This window comes from Balaenoptera physalus (assembly GCF_965194825.1).
Source record: "Balaenoptera physalus genome assembly, chromosome: 3".
Classification (NCBI taxonomy): domain Eukaryota; kingdom Metazoa; phylum Chordata; class Mammalia; order Artiodactyla; family Balaenopteridae; genus Balaenoptera; species Balaenoptera physalus.
Window position 1 is genome coordinate 77,984,448 of NC_138890.1, and position 19,951 is coordinate 78,004,398.

Genomic DNA, 19,951 nt, shown 5'->3' on the forward strand with positions numbered 1-19,951 from the left:
GAACCTAAAGGATCCTCACTGATACACCTGTTTTAGTGTTGTTATCTATGTTTGAAGGAGGTAGGAGAAGGAGTGAGGGGATAGCCCAAGCTCCACAGATCTACCAGCAAGAGTAGGAGATCCTCTCACGATCTTGGTGGTCACCCCCGTGGAAGTACTAAAAGCTTAAATGCCAGTATTTGGGAAAATAATTTGCTTTTTTCACTTTTTCCCTGAGACCTGACCTCAGGCTTTCACAATCTCAAGTTTTCGTCTCATTTGTAAGACATCCTTTGTTTCAAGGGATTTTGAAGCCACAGCTTTTTGCTTCACTTCTTGCTCTGGCCCTTAAATATTTCAATAGCTCCATTCACCACATTAGATGAAGAATGTCATTAGCTCCGAATGATTGTTAGTGGCTGTTCAAGAACTGACTATAGAAATTCAACCTTTCCCTAGTGACTGGTGTGCAATTTTGTGACACCTAACAGGGTCCTATGCTCTGCAGATCATAGGACTGGGAATGGCTGTTACTGTGGCTGCAGATTTTTCAAGAACTGTATTCTTTTGAACAGAAGACCCTGCAACCAAATTCTCAGATTCTGTCTTTTGTTTCCATAGTCTTATTTGTGGCTCAGGTGAAACTATGTTTTCCAACAGGATAAAATTGTTTATATGTTTTCTTCCTTCAATAAATACAACCTCAAATAATATAACCTTTAGAAAATGCATTCTTTTCATTTTAACTTTATAGTAGTTATCTAATGAAGGCAAGATATTCCTGAAGGATAGACAAAACAGGGAAAATTGTGTGTTCCAAACCAAAAAAGAAATCAGAGAATGTTAACCAAATCTTAAATTGATTGAAATCTTATTTTGCTGAGTTTTATTTTTTTTAGTTCTAAATTGAGTATTAAAGCATAGAGCACAATGACATCATTACATTCTCTTAGCATAATGCTATGTATCCCAAAATGAAGCATGGTATTAAATACGAATTCCTCCACTTGGGGTTTGCATCCCATGTTTTCTCAAAGACTTTCCTCAAACACTCCCTCTCCTGCATCAACCAATTCTCAGTTCTTGATGGAATATTACCACCAGCATACAAACAAGCACTAATATTGGGTTTTTAAAACAAATCAAATAAAACCTTCCATGACCTTGACCTGAATCATCTTCCTACCACTGTTCCATTCCTTCCCAGTTCATTGTAAATTTTCTTGACAAATAAAGAGTCATGTCATATGATCTTCTACATCAGTCCAATCAAGTTTCCATCCCTTCTATCCCACAGAAAAATCTTGTCAGGGTCACAAAAAAAAGTATGCAGTGGTCACCGTTCTTTCCTCAACCAGACCTTTCCATTGCTTTCAACATAGCTGCTCACTTTTCTTCCTAAAACTCTCTCATCTCTTAATGTCTAGGACCCCATGTGCTTGTAACTGAGTGCCTGCATTGTTAGCTCCTTCATTGCAGTCTCCTTTGCTGGTTCCTTTTCTCCTCCTCCACCACTAAATGTCCTGGGCTCTCTAGGCGACATTTTTTTAAGCTTCAGCTTAAATAGAACTTGTTTGCTATGACTTCCACATCTGTACCTTAAGATCCAAACATGCCCTGCAACTCCAGGATCATATATCTAACACCCTGCTGGATATTTGTCTTCAGGTGTTTTAAAAAGCATCTTAAAATTAACACAGCCAAGATAGAACTCTTGATTCTCATAGAACTCAACTACCAAACTAGCTCCTTTCAGATTAACTTTTTTGAATAAATAACTCCATCCAATTTCTTAAGCCGAACTTTCAGGGATTTTCCTTATTTCTCATTGTCCATCAGAATCCCCACTCCCAAATGTACACATATAAATTATCCACGTATCATGTAAAATTTGCCTTTAAAACATATCCTAAATCTGTCTTCTTCTTTTCCATTTCTACTATTTAAACCATAATTGCTCAGATTATTCATGGCACTTTAGCTAGTCCCCTGCTTCCATTCTTCTCCCAACACAATAATTTTTTTTGTTTTGTTTTGTTTTTACTTATTAAGTTTATTGAAGTGTGATTTACATGCAATAAAATAGCATCTATTTTAAATTTACAGTTTGGTGAGTTTGTCAAATGTATACACCCATATGATCATCAACCCTATCAAGATACAGAATATTTCCATCACCCCCCCTCACCAAATTTTCCTTGTATCCATTTGTATTTTACCCACCCTCACCTCTGGCCTAGGCAACAACTGACATGCCATTACTATAGATTAGGTTTACCTATTCTATTATAGTATATACATGGGTTCATATAGCGTGTGTTCTTTTGTGTCCTAGGTAGCTCAGCACATTTTTTGAGATTCGTAAACGTTGTGTCTAGTAGTTTGTTTCATTTTATCGTTTGGATACACAACAATTTGTTTAAGAAAATATCAAAGAAAATCTTTGTGATCTTAGAGGATAAAACTACTAAATAGGCTATAATAAAAAACTAACACCATCACGATGAACTGCCCAAAATTAAAGTTAACTTACAGCCCAGGGCGATGTTGTTAGGGAGTATACAAAACAAACATTCTAAAAATCACATAATCAAGAGGATGTATATGTCTAAGCCTGTTCTTCAGTGGGGAAGTAGTAAGGTATAGTAATTAGTTTAAACATAATTAGTAGATAAACAGTGAGTTTTGGGGAAAAGAGATTATGTTTTCTGGGATAATCACACACAGGTGACAAGCTAAAAATGGCACAAAATCCCTTGAAATTCTTACATACAAATACAAGGTATCCGAGGCATCCACAGTGGAGACAATATGCTCCTCCAGTTAAGGAATGGAAAATTAATTATAGGGCATTTCCAAGTAATGTAGTCAATACTACTGTAGTATTAAGTAGACAGAAAGTCTTGCTTTCAAACTGAAATTGCTTTCTATTATCTTTAATAAGTGATGTGTGTACTTGATAGTCTGGATAACCACTAAGGAGTCATTTCCACAATACGCCTCCATTTAATATGAAATCATATGGAAGGTGTCCCAAAAAACTGTTCAGTTTCTTTTTATCAGTTAAGCATTAATTAATTTTATTTTATATTCCACTTGTTGAATGCGCTCTTGGAAAAGACTTTGTATGTTCCGTTGTTGGGTGAATTATTCTATGATTTCAGTTATGTCCTGCTGATTGATATTTTATTCAAGTCTTTTATCTCCTTAGTAATTTCCTGCAGAAATTTCAACTATAATTGTGGATTTATCTAATTTTGTTTACAGTATTTTTCAGTTTTTGCTTCATAGATTTATGAATCTGTTATTAGATACATATTCAGAATTATTATATTTTCATGTTGAACTGACACTTTTATTATGAAATGCTTCTTCTCATCTTTGTTAATATTCCTGGTTGTGAGGACTTCTCTGTATATTTTCCTGTCATTTTACTGTTAGACAATCCGTAACTTCATATTTAAAATGTACTTCCTCTAGATGACATACAATTGGATTTAGCTTTTAAATCCAGTGTAATATTCTTTGGCTTTTATTTGGAAAGTTTAGAGCATTTATAATTAATCTAATAATTTACATGGTTGTTTTAAAGTATGATTTGGCTATTTGTTTTCAATTTGTCCCATATACATTTTTTTTGAGTTTTATGGTTTTATTAAAACAAATACAATGTGCACACAAGCTGTCTATTCATTTTCTTTGCTGTGCAGCCTGGCATTGGATTTGGTGACTCTGATGACCAGCTAGGCTGCTCTTTCCACAATGGCTCTGTGGTTCTTGGAGGAGACGTTGTGAGCAATCTCAGCACAGTAAGATTTGTTGCACATCAGCAGCATTTCAATCTTCTTTGCATTGTGGACCAGGAACTCCCAGAAGCCACTGGACAGCATGTGCTTTGTTTTCTTGTTTCTCCGATAACCAATATTGGGCATCAAGATCTGGCCCCTGAATCTTCTGCACGTCCTATTGTCAATGCCCCCTGTGTTTCTGCCAGTTCCATATAATCTTGACATATAGGTCTGACTGGTGCTAGATGGACTTCTTGGTCCTCTTTTTGATTATCTTTGGCTTCGTGAGAGGTCTGAGGGCAGTCATGATGCCAAGGAGATGGGTGCCACCTTCGTAGGCAGCACCAAGAAAGAGAGTGGCCCATATTTTTTGTTCTTTGTCCCTGCATTCTTTTTGACTATTTAAATATTTTCATTATTCAGTTTTTCTCTACCATGGTCTTACTAGCTATAACTTTTAAGTTTATACAGTAAGAGCTCTAGGATTTGCAATATGCATCTTATCACAGTCTTTCTTCAAGTAATATTATGCCTCTTCAGTTTTAATGTAAGAAATGTATAACAGTACATTTCTATTATACCCTCCTCTTCTTTATACTTTTATTGTCAAATAATCTACATCTATGTATGTCATAAACCCCACAAATATATTATTTTTTAATTTAAACAATAAAATATATTTAAAAGAAATTTAAAAATGAAAGAATTTTTTTTATTTACCCACAGTTACTATTCACAGTATTTTTTATTTATTAGTGAAACTCTGGTTTACTGTTTCTTCAGCCTGAAGAATCTTTGTTTTCTTCAGATATTTGGGTGATGAATTATCCAGGTTTTTATTTTCCTGAACATATTTTTATTTTAGCTTCATTTCTGAGGGATTTTTCTGGATATAGAATTCTAGGCTGACAGATTTTTCAACTTTTTAAAGATATTGTTCCAATATATTTTGGTTTGCATTGTTTCTGATACAAAGCCAACAACTTTCTTATGTTTATTCCCCTGAATTTAATCTTTTCTCTGACTGCTTTTCAAATTTTAGTTTTAACAATGATTTTATAAAATTTGAATTACATGTTTTTGCTTTTCTTTTTTTACTGGAACTTTTTGAGCTTCTAGGGCATGTGGCCTTATAATTTTGAACAAGTTTGGAAAATGTTAGTCCATTATCTCTTCGATTTCCCTCTACCTCCTTTCTGGAACTGTAATAACACTATTGTTAGAGTTCTTAGGGTCATCCTACTGTTCACCAAAGCTACATATGTATTTGTTTCAGTATCTTTTTTCCCTCTGCGTTTCCGTACGGATAAGTTCTATTATGTCTGTAAGCTCACTGATATTTTTTTCTGTGGTGTTTAATCTGCAGAAAAGTTTAGCAATACACATAATGTATTTTGGGTTCTAGACATTCTATTTGGCTCCTTTTAATATATTGTATTTCACTCCTCTCTATGTTCACGTTTACATCAACTCTTGAATGATCTGGGTATTTCCTACTTCCCAGTGCTGAGGTACCTGAATTAAAGGTCAGGGGTCGCTTAGGTAAAGTACTGAGGAATTACTGTTGTACATTTGTCACCATAAAAAATGATACTTCATCATAGGCCTCTCTTTTAGTCAGTGGGTTCATGGTCTGAGGATTGGATCACATCTGGAATCTAGGGAAAAAAATTGTGACTTTTCTTTACTGTCATTTTTTTTAATTTTATTTTTTTATTAGAGTATAGTTACTTTACAATATTGTGTTAGTTTATACTGTAGATGCCAGAGTGTTAAATTTTGTTTCACAGGATAATGCTCTCATATTGATAAACTCTCTCATCTCCAACTTTCTTTTTGGTTCTGTTCCCCTTCATTTAGCATCCTCAACATCCAATCCTGTGCATCTACTCATGTCGCCTCATGGATATTGGTACGTTTTAGCCAAATCCTGCAGCAATGGCAGCACATAATTTTCCTCATTCCTTAGCAAGCCTAATAGTTCTCCATATGGATGTTCTGGGATTGGTGCTGGTACTATCTTAGATCGGGTTTCCTGAAAATGGAATTTTTAATGGGAAAGTTGATGGACAATGTTCTTAGGAAGTTCACCTGTAAGAATGTGAGAAAGGCAGGATCTGGCAGAATGAGAAGTTGAATCACAATGTACAGTTGACCCTTGAACAATGAGAGAGTTGTTGAACAACCCTCCACACAGTTGAAAGTCTAACTTCAGTTGGCCCTCCCTCTATGTGGTTCCTCCTCATATGCGGTTCTGCATCCATGGATTCAACAACCACAGATCATGTAGTACTGTAGTATTTATGACTGAAACATATTTAAATATAAGTGGAACCGTACAGTTCAAACCCACATTGTTCACGGGTCAACAGTAGTTGCAATTGAGACTTCAGCTGATTTACAGAAAACCCTGGAGCTTGGGGGGCCCTTTAGAGTTGTCCCAAAAAAAGATAAGGATGCCAGGTGTTTGAATCTCTGCATTTATAATCACTATCCACTAGCTTCCTTTATCCACTGCTTACCCAACCACAGGAAGGAATGTAATTTGAACAAATCAGCTCCTTGGTACCAAAGAAAAATCCCACTGAATGACTTAACTTTAACTTTTCCATCAGCAGTTGGTCAATAGATGTTTTGGTCCTAAAGAGGTGACCTGGGCAGAAAACCCAATATCCACTATAGACACAAAATGTTGAAAGCAGTTCCTTCGTTCTTTCTCTCTGATTTCCACACTTATATTTGCAATTGCTTAGCGCTAACTTAGACAGCCATCTTGTTCAAACTTAGCATTGTGTTCCTTCATTCTATTTAGTAAAATCCAGTTGTTGTTGTTTTTTTTTTTCTATTTCTTATCTCAGTTTTTAGCATCACTATTTACCTTGTTAAATAAAATGGAACTCTGGAATTCATCCTTAGACCTTCCCCCCCTTTTTTCTGTCCTTAAATATTTTTCTGATCAAAATGCCCTTTCATTCTCTTCTCTACATAGTGAAATTTTATGTATCCTTTAACATTGAGCTCAAATATCACTTCCTTTGGAGCCACCTTTGTTGCTCTAAGCAAAATTAATTATTCTTTCCTCTAACCACCAATTTAGTTTGTATATTCTATTAGTCCTCTAGGCTGCCACACAAAATACCACAGACAAAGTGACTTAAACAACAGGTATTTCTCCCAGTTCTAGAGTCTAGAAATCCAAGATCAGGATGCTGGCATGGTCAGGTTCTGGTGAAAGCTCTCTTCCTGGCTTGCAGATGGCTACCTACTTGCTGTGTCCTCACATGGCAGAAAGAAAGCATCTAAGCAAGCTCTCTGATGTCTCTTCTTATAAGGGCACTGATCCCATCATGAGAGTCCCACACTCATTACCTCATCTTATCCTAATTACCTCCCAAAGGTCCCATCTCTAAATGCCATCACACTGGGGTTTCAAGTTTAAACATACAAATTGAGGGGGAGGTAACATACATTTAGTCCATAGCATACATTATTCTATCAAAGGACTTACCACATTGTAATAGTATAATCAGTGTATATGTATAACTTCTCTTTATACCATGAATTTCTAAAAGGCAGGCACAGTCTCATTTCCTTTTGATTTTCAGTGACTAGCACAGGGACAGCTATCAGGTTATGTTTAAGACTTATTTGCTGAACTTTGAATAAATCTGTGTTATTCATGTGCCACATTTAATATAAAATGACAAGTCTGGGTTTCTAATCCTATGTTTTTTATATGCTGGTAGCTTGCCAATATCAAGATTCTGGTAGTGATGAATTAGTCATTCTTAGATGGCAGACCCTATTTTGCACTCACAGAACACTAGAACTTTATAGCACATTCCACAAATGTAATGAATTAGATGTATATTTAGCTCCTTACTATTTTTTACTCTAGTTCCACAAGGATAGAGACTATGTATATTCTATCGATCACTACATATCTTATGCCTAATACAATGCCTTGCATTAAGAAGACAGTCAATAAATTTTTAAGAAATTATAGACATGAATACATTGCACTTGCAGATCTGGAAAACACTGCTATGGAAAAAATACAACATTTCAATTATTCACCAAGGAAGAATTTTAGGCAGATTAGCTTGAGTATTAACTGCTGATAAAAAAACAAAAAAAAAAACAACAAAACCATCAGTGATTCACACAGAAGTAGCACTTTAAAATGATAGAACCAGCCTTCTCTGAGAAAAATCATGTAGATTTTGAGGGTAAAATCCTGAGCTAAAAGAACAGCCTTCGTGAGGACTAGCTGTAGTTACTGACCAGTTTATTAAAACTTCTAAATATTCCAGATATTGAAAGCCCTGAATGCCTTAAGTCAGAGTTTAGTCACATACAAGCACATGCCTAGAAAACATTAGATCCCAAGGAAATAAATGTGACCTTGATAAGCATAGTATTTTCTGAAACAAATACCAGCTCTGTCCACACTGAAGAAAAGAGGCAAAGCCCTGTGGAGGATTTTTAAGGAAATATATTTGGTGAAAAGGAAACAAGAGTTGCTTACTAACTTACACAGTGAATTATAAAAATGTTAAAATGTCAGTGGGTAAGAAAGTGGTAAGGATTATTATATACATTAATATGTTATGTTAAATATTTTATATTTACATGTATTTTCAAAAATGTGAAAGAAAAATTTTATATGAATTAATTTCAAAGACTTAGTAAACTTTTTATTGTTAATCATGAAAATCAGCTGAGCTCAGAATTGTCCATTCACCCATCTCTGTTCATCCCTCAGTTGAGTCTCTCCTTCAGTTGACTACTAATGAAGCTATGTAATATTGGTTCCTACTAAGAGCATATTTGATGTAGGAAACTGGGTCTTATAAACTAAAATCAATGTTCGACTTAATTATGATAGGAACTCAAATCCCCATTAGCCAAAGGACAGTTATAAATTCAACAAGCCCATCAGGGCCTCTGAAAATTGATGACTCAATAGGCTGATTTAAATAGGGATGACTCACATTCCAGTAAATCATCATTACTGTGAGTAAACCAGGTTGTAACCTTTCAGTGATCTTAGAAGAAACTGGTTATTGATCATAAACAAAAGTCATAGAATTTGATACAAATGTAATGAAATGAGAAAGAGGGAAGCATCCTTCATGTTAATAGCAGTTGACACTACCATGGACCTTATTTTGAAGTAATTCTATCTACTTTAATGGGATTTTCTCCCACAAACATTTTCCAAACCCTGAAATTTACTTTGTTCATTCCCTGTGATGTGTGGCAGGATTTATTTTCTAGAATAATGGCTTTAAGCCCATAGAGCTTTCTTCAGTTTTGAACTTATAACCTGTTTTTATTTCTTTCTTAGTTATGATTAAATGGAATAGCACATATCAATCTTCACAATTAATCATTAATTTCTTGTAGGCATTTTTCCTATGTAGTCTCAAAGTAATTTTCAGACATGTAATTTTAAGTGTAACAGCAACTTGTCTTTAAAAAACACTAAGCAAAATTTGTCCTTTGCTCTATCTCCAAACGTCTGGATTATAGTTTGTTTTTGTTTTTTTCTTGAAATTTCTTTTTACATTAGAAGTTCATATCAAGTAACAATAAATGTTTTAGTATTAAAACAAGGAGTTGGAAAAAGGCTTTTTAAAAAAACTTCTTTTTAATAATGACTATACATGGCTCAGTATAGGCTGAGATACGAATGGGAGTCTCCCCTTTACTACCTCGAAACACAGAAATTTTGAATAAAACAAAATCCTTAGTAGGAAAAAATAATTATTTTATCAATGAATTTCCTTCTAGTTAAGGTTTAATTACAGACTCTGTGTGTCAGCTTAAAAATAGTTTATATTTTAGGCAGAAATGCATCCATATGAATATGTAATTTGAGCTCAAGTTTTTGTGTTTAATAAAAATATAGAAATATTATTATCATGTCATGTATTAATAAATATTAACACTGTAAGGAAGATATCTGTTTAAGCTCATAAATTCTAAAAATGGGTCAACAATTAGTCATTATTTTGTAAATCTTGAATAATAAACATATTAGAATTAGCGCTTTTTTTTTTTTTTGCCATGACACATATGGTATCTCTGATTTAACCTTAAGTATATTTGTAGGATAAATACAGTACTTGATAATTTAAATATGTTATTTTAAAATGTAATTGGAAATAGTACAGAGAGCATTTGATCAGAATGAAATAAACACAATTAAAATTTGTATAACCTTAGTAAAACCAATCAAGGAAAAGGAGAGAAAGATAAAATTATCAAAATTCACAATGCCAGAGGAATAGTTTTATATTCTTTTGACTTAAAGTAAGAGACTGTTAGGATCAACTTTATGCCAGTAAATTTGACAACATAGATAAAAGGGAAAATTTCTGTGTAAAACCTACTTACCAAAATTGACATAAGAAGATATAGAAAGTTTTGATATCACTGTAAATACTACAGAAATTGAATTAATTAACGAAATCTTTCCACAAACCTCAAAGCATTCCACTGGTGAATTCTATCAAACTTATAAAAAATAAATAAATAAATACTACAATTTTATACAAAAACATGTTTAAGGATTGTAGAGGAGGAAACACTTCCCAATTTAATTTATGTGGCCATCATAACCCTAATACAAAAATCTGATAAATATACTATAAGAAAAGATTACATAGATTGAAAAAAATCCTTAGATGTAAATTGAATCCAACATTTAAAAAGAAAATATGTCATGATCAAGCTGGGTTTATTCCTGGAATTCAAACTTAGTTTAACATTTTAAAATCAACCGATGTAAGATAAGATATTAATAGAATAAATATTATATATTTATCTCAATAGTCACAAAAAAACCCATTCAACTCACATTCATAATGAAAAAGATGAATAAAAGATAATCTATTCACTCTGCAAAAAGTCATTTAAAAATGTAGCTAAGACCACATATAATGGTGAAGTATTGAACTTTCCCTCCTAAAGATCAGTAACACGGCATGCATGTCACATATACTGTGGGTTCTAGGCAGTGAGATAAGGTGATAAAAAATAAATAAAAGGAATAAAGATCAGAAAGGAAGAAAGAAAACTGTCTCTATATTTGTAAATGACATGATTGCCTGTGCAGATAATTCTAATTTCCAAAGCAATTACCTCAATTAATAAGTTAGAAAGGTTTCCAGGTACAAAGTCAATATACAAAAAATCAATTATATTTCTATATAATTGCAGAAAACAAATGAAAAAATAATTTTATGAGTTGTATTAACAATAGTGTCAAATAATATAACATAGGTAATTTTCCTTCAAAAAAATGCAGGAACTTTGCAGTGAAAACATTGCTAAGACAAATTAAGACAAAAAGAAATGGAGAGATACATCTTTTTTATGTATTAGAAGGCTCAGGATAGTTAAAAACACAATATATGCCAAAATGCAATACAAATCCAATCAATATTCTAGCTGTTTTGTAAAACTTGACAAGCTAATTCTAAAATTTAAATGAAAATATGAAGGGCTTACAATGGCCTAAACAATTTTAGAAAAAAAAAAATAGCAAAGTTAGAGAACTTAACAACCTGAATTTAAAGCTTAGTATAGCACTATAATAATCAAGACAATGAGGCATTGGCCTAAAGACGGGCAAATAGATCAATGGAACAGAAAAGAGACCAGAAATGGACTTATACTTGAAATGCCAATTGAATCAAAGTAACTCAGTGGTGGGTGAAAGTAAAATCTTTGAAACAAATTATGCTGAAACAACTAGATATCAATATTCGGGGAGAGGGGACAAAGATCTTGACTCAACTCCGACTGATCAAATTCAAAACCACAAATTTAAGTGTACTACAGTCCTAAACATAAAAGCTAAAATTGTAATGCTCTAGATGAAATGATGGGGAAATATACTTATGACATGAGAGTAGGTAAATATATCTTTGACAGGACACAGAAAAAGAATAATTCTAAAAGAAAGAAAATAGACTAACAATCAACATTTTTAAAACCCTGTTCATCAAAGGACACTATACAGACAGAAAAAGTAACCACAGACTAGGAAAAAATATGGCAAGGATATATCTGACAAAATACTTGTATCCATAATACATAAAATAATGCTACAACTTGGTAATTAAAACAATCCAATAAAAAGCAGGAAAACTACTTGAGTAGACACTTCACAAGGGAAGGTATATGAATACCAAATAATCCTATGAAAGCATGTTCAATGTTTTTAGTCATCATGGAAATTCAGATTAAAACTGTAAAAAAAAAAATACCACTACATACCCACTAAAATGGTAGGGCTAAATTTATTAAAAATTAAAAAGACCAACAACTCAAGTGTTGTCAAAAATAGGGAGTACCTGAACTCTCACACATTTCTAGTAAAAGTAAAATAATACAAGAATTTTGAAAAACTGCAGTTACTTTAAAAGTTAAATATATACCTACTTTATGACCCAGAAATTCCAATCCTAGGTATTTATCCAAGAGAAATGAAAATGTATGTTTACAAAAAAACTTGTACAAAATATGCATAGAAATGCCCATAACCAAAATCTAGAAACAACAGAAATGACCATCAACAGAAAAATACATAAACAAACTGATTATGGTAGAGTTGTATTATGGAATACTACCCAGCAACAAAAGGGAACAAATTACTTATACATAAAACAACATGGTTGAATCTCACAGACATTCTGAGGAAAAGATGTTGAATACAGAAGAGTACATACTTGATGCTTCTATTTATATAAACTTCTAGAAGAGTCAAAACTAATCTATAGTGAAAAATGTCAGAAAAGTGGCCATTCCTAGGTGAGTGGATATTGAATGTTAGGGACACATGAAAATTTCTGAAGTACTGGAAATGTTATATATCTTGACAAGGTTGTACATTTATCAAACTCATCAAATTAAACACTTTTAATTTGTGCATTTGCTACAATTGATGAACCTACAATGACACATCACCATCACCCAAAGTTCATTAGAGTTAACTCTTGTACATTCTATGGGTTTGGACAAATGTATAATGACATCCATCCGTCATTATAGTATCATACAGAGTATTTTTACTGCCCTAAAAATTCCCTGTGCTCCACCTATTCACCTCTACCCCCCAACCCATAACAACCACAAATCTTTTTATTATCTCTATAGTTGTGCCTTTTTCTTTTCTTTTTTTAATACAAGAAATAATAGAAAATTTTTTATGTTTATGGGAATTTTCCAACAAATAAGAAAAACAAAATAATGATAAAGGGCAGAGAGGAGACAGCTCCTGGAGTGATATCCTTAAGTAGAAAGGCAAGATGTAGTCTAGCTCATAAGTAGAGGAATTACCTTTGGACATAAATAAGCACTGATGGATCATCCATGATAACAGATGGGAAGGCAGACTATGCAGGTGTAGATACCTGTAGATGGGTAAGGCTAGGGGTGGGAATCTGTGGAAGTTTTCTCCTGATAGCTTCAGTTTGCACAGTGAAGTAGGAATCAAAGTCATCCAATGAAAATGAGGATTGAGAGGAGACATTTTAATGATCTGAAGAGAAGGAGACTATATAGCATGAGTGGAACAGTGAAATAAAGTAAGATGTCCAGAAAGTACTAAACACTCATTTGCTCTTCTTGTTCATGAATTTATAGTGGGACGAAGGTGTGTAGTTGCGTGTTCTTTCCAGTCCTATCCAATTTCATGGAGATATATATATATATTTGAAGAGTTAGATTTAACCATAGCTGTAGCTGAGCTCAGCTATCTAATGAAGCAAGAAGAGAGGGACAAGGGACTTGAGGGTTTATCAGAAGTGCTTAAAATGATTGAGTAATTTAAGCAATGCAAGTTGGGGAAAGATATTAAGAGTGTGAATTACTATAATCTCAACTGATTAGAGTGTAATGAATGGGTTGTTCGAGTGGGGTATGGGATACTAAAAGAAGAGCCAGAGAAAGATAAGTGATATTCAAAGTGAAATGCAGGAAATAAGGATAATGAAAATTTTAGTTTGGGGTAATAATGAGGTCTAGAATAGGACTAGGGAATAGCTGAGGAAAGACAGAGGTCAAGAGGAGACGTGCTCAGGAAATTGAGGGCGCAAGGTGCTGGAAGTTTCATCTGCGTGAATATTGACATTGCCACAAATTGACAGGAGAGGTGTTGAAGGTCATGACAAAGAGCTGAGAGCTAAAGTCTCTGAGAAATGAAAGTAGAATGATCAGGCATAGGTAAATGACAGAAACAATGAGAGGTAGTGGGTAATCAGTCTGTTATCATGAGATTCAAATCTGGATGGTGGGGATGATTAGAGAGAAACAAAAGAGAACGGTCTGAAATGGTCTTGAAAATAACCCTGAAGAGTATAGATAAAGCCAGCCCTACCATAAACCCCAGTGATAAGGCTGAGATGAAAAAGCAGCCATTGATGGAAAGCTGCAAAGGAAGTATTATCTTGGAAAGAGAGACTAGTTTTTTTTTTAAGTGCTAGAAAGTGAAAGCATGTTCAGAGAAGATAACAGATTGTGAGTTCCAGTGGAAGGATTTTGGAAATTAAGGAAGAGTTTGAGAAAGAGATAGAATAGCAGGTAGAAAGGGTGATTAGAGTGAGTGAGGTGACCCTGACTGGGAAGCCTGAGTTCCTGGTGGCAACAATAAAGGGGAATACAGGGTTTAATAAAATTACTTGTTTTGGATTTAAGCCAACCGGAGACAGCAAGACTGTGAGAATAGCGGGGGTGGGGGGCGGTGTTAAAAGGTGTGGCCATCTGGTTCATTATCTTGACCTCTGCTGATTGAGGAAAGATATCTGGGAACTCAGGGCTAACTCAGTGTGAAGACATTTTTATGGTTGGAATGATGGCCATAGAAGGCCTGGAGACATAGGCCTTGACCATTACATGGGTTTACTCTTGACTTCTATTAACAAAGGGGTATTTTACACCAAGTTTAATCCAACTTAGATTTTTCTATCATTTGTAAAGAAAAGTTACACATTTTTAGCTAATATATATTAAGCATTTAGTAGATGCCAGGCAATGTAAGTGTGTAAGTGTATACATGTTTTAACTCAATTAATTCAAACAACATTATGAAGTTAATGTGATTTTCATCCCTATCTTATAGATGACAAAACTGACAGAGAAGGTTAAACATTTTGCCTAAGATTACAAAACTGGTAAGTGTTTAAAGCCAGGATTTCATCCCAGAGAATCCGGCTCTATAGACCTTGTATTTACCTAAATGCCAATAAATGAGACAACAGTGTTTGTGTGTGTGTATATGTGTGGTCTGTCTTAATAAGAGTTTCATTTTCATATGTTAAATGCTCACCTAAAATAAATTTAAAACAAAAAAAACAAATTTTAGAAGTAAAAAAGGAAAAGCAAAAAAAAAGAAAGGAAAAAAATGATCACCTAGAGAACTTCCAGAACAGTGCACAGAACGAGAAAATTATGCTGCTCTGTTTTAATTCTTAGCCTTTAACTGAACACCTGGATTTATCACCTTTTACATTTGAGGATGAAAATGATGTGTTTAATGAATTCAATTATTTCCTCTTTGCAGATTTTAACAATTGAACTATTGAAGGCATTCATTTCCACCTGTTAATTATAGCTATTAGACAGAATAGAAACACTTTCCACCTCAGAAATAGAAATTTAAGGAGTACTTTTGACAACAATGCTCCCAAGAACATTCCTGGTATTTGGTTAGAGCGCAGTCATCAAAGATACACACATGGGCTGTGAAAGCAGCATAGAAGTGGAAGCATCACTAGAAAAAAACTGAGAATAACTCCTCAAGGAACAAGGTGATAGAAAGGTCAAATATTTGGAAAGCCATTAGACAAGACCCTGTTTTTATTTTTATGCCCAAAACTCTGCATTTGGGATTCAAGGTTGATGTGTTTCATCAATCATTATTTTAAGATGCAGCCAGATGGATGCTCAAATTGTATGCTTTGGCTCTAAGTATGTGGCCGGTAGATTTTCAGGATAGGTAGATTTCTTACATGCCTTAATGTTCAATTTGACAACTAGCTAGTGGTCATTAAACCAGCCGAATCATTGTTTTGGATTAATATTTTCTATAAATTAAATATTATTTTGCAAATTTAGTTAATTATAAAACAAATCCCCAATTTCGAAAATTCAAAATGTGTTAATTTACGGATTTTTTTTGAGGGGGCACATATGTACATTGTTCTATTTTATCAAATTTTATTTTTCCTTTCTATGGCTTATTATTAACTATGAACAGAAACAGTTCATAAATGTCTGCAATTTGTTCTCCTGCTTCTGGATGGGAGAAACCACACTGAAGAAAAAAAAAAAGAAAGAAATCAATACAAGACTGAAGTCAATAAATGGAGGCTTAGCACAGTACCTACCACAGGGAACATTTCTCCTTTTTTCAAAAATCTATTTAATAAAGTTTAATTATACCAATTTCTTTTTACTTTGTCCACATGGAAACTAACTACTTAATAGTCTTTCTTGTAAGGATTATTCACACATTTGAAAATTATTTTTCAATTTTTCCTTAACCTGTTCCTTCTCCAACTTAAAGCATGTGCAATTCTTTTTGTATTGGTTTTATTATCTAACCCTTTAATCATCTCTGTATGTCTTGCTACATAATTAACAAGATCTGCAACGTTCTTCAGAGTGAGATTTCAACATATGAGGAATCCACATTTCAAAAAACTAAATAGAAGGTGGAAAATACATTAACTACTTCCATTATCTATCATCCTGCCAATGGTCCCAGGACTGTCTCCCAATTCTTAAAATATAATCAATACCAGATGAAATTCCCATATGAATATAGTATTCTCAGTACTCAAGACTAAGAATATTTCCTTGCTGTTTACCAGTAGTGATGATAAACTTCAACCAAACAAACTTATTTCCTTGCAGTCTCTTTTGAGATCAATACTAAGCATTGCTGGGAGAGCTGAAAGGAACTCTGGGACCATGGACACTTGCATTTTAAAGTGTCTTTTTTTTTGTCTCAGTAACCTCATGGCTTTCTGCTATTCATATCCTAGATAATGCCTTATGCAGTACCCAGAACAGCCGCCTTACTCAATACTTCCAAGCTCTTCAGGGGTAGGAAAGCTGGAGGAAGATCTGACCATGCCTCAACCAGCTGAGCACTGCCCTAGCCAGCCTGACTCCTAGACATTTTGCAAAGAAATAAAGGGGACCAACTAGGACAGAAAGATAGGCTCAGGAAAGGCAATACCATTTATGGGGCCTGGAGGAAGAATCAGCACCAAAGCAACATGGTTGAGTTGTTCAAGTTTGTTCCAACAAAGAATCTTGTTTGATCATCCATTATCAATCCACCCTGGTGAAAGGGTCCTTACAATCCACTCCATTAACATACTGTCCCCAAATTTTTACCCAAATTGATCAGACAACCTTTCACTTGGAACCCTAAACTCTGGACCTGACACACCACCTTTACTTTTTATTTTACCAATTACCCTCTCTCCGGCCTTCCCACTGTGTAGATAAGCACCACAAACATTAGCCCTGCAAAGAGGACTTTATTCCCTGGGTAACCTCACCCCAACTACCAATTACTGGGTGCTTCTTCCTGTGCCTTCATACTTTGCCTTTTATAATTAATCATGTTTAGTTGCTTCTTTTAAGTTAAACAGTATAATCTCTGCTCCATTTTTAACAGCAATATGGGCAACCTGGATGCCTTTTTACTCTTCCAATGTTGGTACAATATGAATCATAATAGAGTAGCTCATAAATATCACTTAAATTGAACTGGTTGGGGTTTGCGGAGGCTGAGGAATTTGAAGGTGATCATTTACTAGATCATAGTCTCAGACCAGCATCATTATTCCATAGCCAGATTGAATATGGGCCATCATGATCACCACATGTAGTCTACCCTTGTGGTCTTGCCAATGAGAAGCTGTCTAGTGTCTCCCTAACACATAAGTGAGCATAAAGGATACAAGTAGATTGCCTTTAGATTGGCCACTATGCTTTCTGCTAAAATGAGTACAGTCATTTTCATGTCATTTGCAGTTTGACCTCTTAACATATATATTTTTGTCATTTTAAATTTCTCTTTGTTTTCTTCTATTTTACAAGCCCGATATTTACATATTCCTTTGTTGTTTCCTCCTCATCCTCTTGATTTCTAAATACTGGAGCACACACAACTCCATCTTTGAACTTCTTTATTTATACTCCTTCCCTAAATGATCTCATCTAGTCCCATGGATTTACTCATAATCTACATTATGATGTGATGAGTCACAAATGTATATCCCTATCCTATATCTTACTTGGAATTCTAGCTGCCCCTCTTGACATGTCCATATAGACATCTATTATGCATCTTAGACTTACCGTATTCCCAAACCAAATCCTCATTCCCCCTCTCAAACCTGCTTTTCCTTCCACTTCAGTCTTACTCATCTGAATAAATAGCAATTTCATTATTCTACTTGCTCAGAATCCAAAGAACCAAAAACTTGGAGTTAATTTTGACATCTCTATTTCTCTCCTAACCCATAATCTAGCAATCTATAAGCAAATGTGGATGGCTAAACTTTCAAAATATATCCCAACACTGAATACCTCTCACCACCTTCACTATGATCCACCTTGGTCCAGGACAATGTATTCTCTCTTCAGGATTATTCCAGTATTCTACTAAACTGTCTCAAACCCTGTCCTAAGTCTCATCTACATATCAGAGTAATATGTTTTAAAGATAAATCATCTTGCTCCTTAGATTTTGCCACTTCTCAGATATAATCTGTTTAATAACTTCTCATTTTACTCATAGTAAAATCCAAAGTCCTAAAATCACTACAAGATTCCACAAAACCTGACACCACCCTTACTATATTGTATCTCATCTCCACTGCTCTTCTCTCACTCACTCTACTCTAAGCTAAATGTCTTTTCCTCCGACACTCTAAGCATGTTCTTGACCCAGGGCCCTTGCTCATATTCTTTTCTTTCCTGAAACCCTTTTCTCACAGATCACACAAGGTTGGCTCCCGAAGTTCCTTTGGGTCTACGTTCAAATGTCACCTTATCAAAAAAGCCTTGCCCAACTGCTCTAAATAAAATAGCACTTTTACAACCCTGACTTTCCTAACCTCCATCATTTCCTATTCCCCTTTACACCGCTGTATTTTTCCCCAAATTTTTTTATTAACATCAGATATACTCTATATTTGATGTTAAATTTGTGTTTACTTGTCATCTGCCTACTCCCATTAGAATGCAAGCACTGGTTTTTTCTGTGTATTATTGTACCCCAGTTCTTAGAATAGTAACTTAGCCTAGAAACACTGATTAAATATTTGTTGAATCCATTAATTAATTTTATAGGAATGCTAGCATGGCTTCTTGGAATGCTAACAGATTTGTTTCTTGTAAAATTAATATACTTCTAAAGTAATCAAACATACTGTATTCTCTCAAATGATTTCTGCCCCATCTAATTAATAGAATTGTATGAACATTTGGTTATTGTATCTTTGTCACTCCCAGTAAACATCGTAATTTAAGCCATGAAAATAAACAGAACATAGATATTCAAATACTTTGTTTTTTCCTCAAATAAAACACAGGAATTAAAAACAAAAGCAAGGTTAATGTTCTGGTTAATCATCTTACCATAAGAGGTCATAAATTCAGTAATAAAAATGTATTTAATTGAGTGCTAATGTAATTGGAGGAAAACACACAAACGAAACAGAACACCAACAACAAAATCATCACTCCCAGTTCCACAACTTCTGAGGAGTTATTCTGAGTAAATAGAAGATAATATTTTTACTGCAATCCTACCAGGTGCCTAAAAATCTCTTTGGGTTAACAAGCACTCTCTTAACTTCTAAGTTTTAGTAGGAAGCTTAGTATAGATGGGTCTTTATTGAAGAAAATATCTCAAAAAGAGGTCTTAAAGGTCAACTGCTCTGTGTCATAAAGTGACAGTAATTGGGGGTTGAAGGCAGCTAGAAGGGGAGAATAAAGGTCCTAAAGCAGGGCTGGCTGAGGAGATGGCTGTAATTTGGATAAGGAAGGCAGAAGAGGTGTGGGATGTAATCAAAGAGAAATCTCCCCTTGTGCATTACCATATGTGAAATTTTAGGTTAGTATTATCTAATGTACAAATTAAAATGAGT

The 19,951-nt window shown here is 34.3% G+C and overlaps 1 pseudogene across 1 annotated transcript; it reads right to left on the reverse strand.

The window, feature by feature from the left end:
• Positions 1-863: 863 nt before the first annotated feature.
• Positions 864-13,487, reverse strand: LOC309658859 (putative large ribosomal subunit protein eL32' pseudogene; annotated as a pseudogene). Its single transcript has one exon. The product of its transcript is annotated as a putative large ribosomal subunit protein eL32' pseudogene (transcript).
• Positions 13,488-19,951: the final 6,464 nt, after the last annotated feature.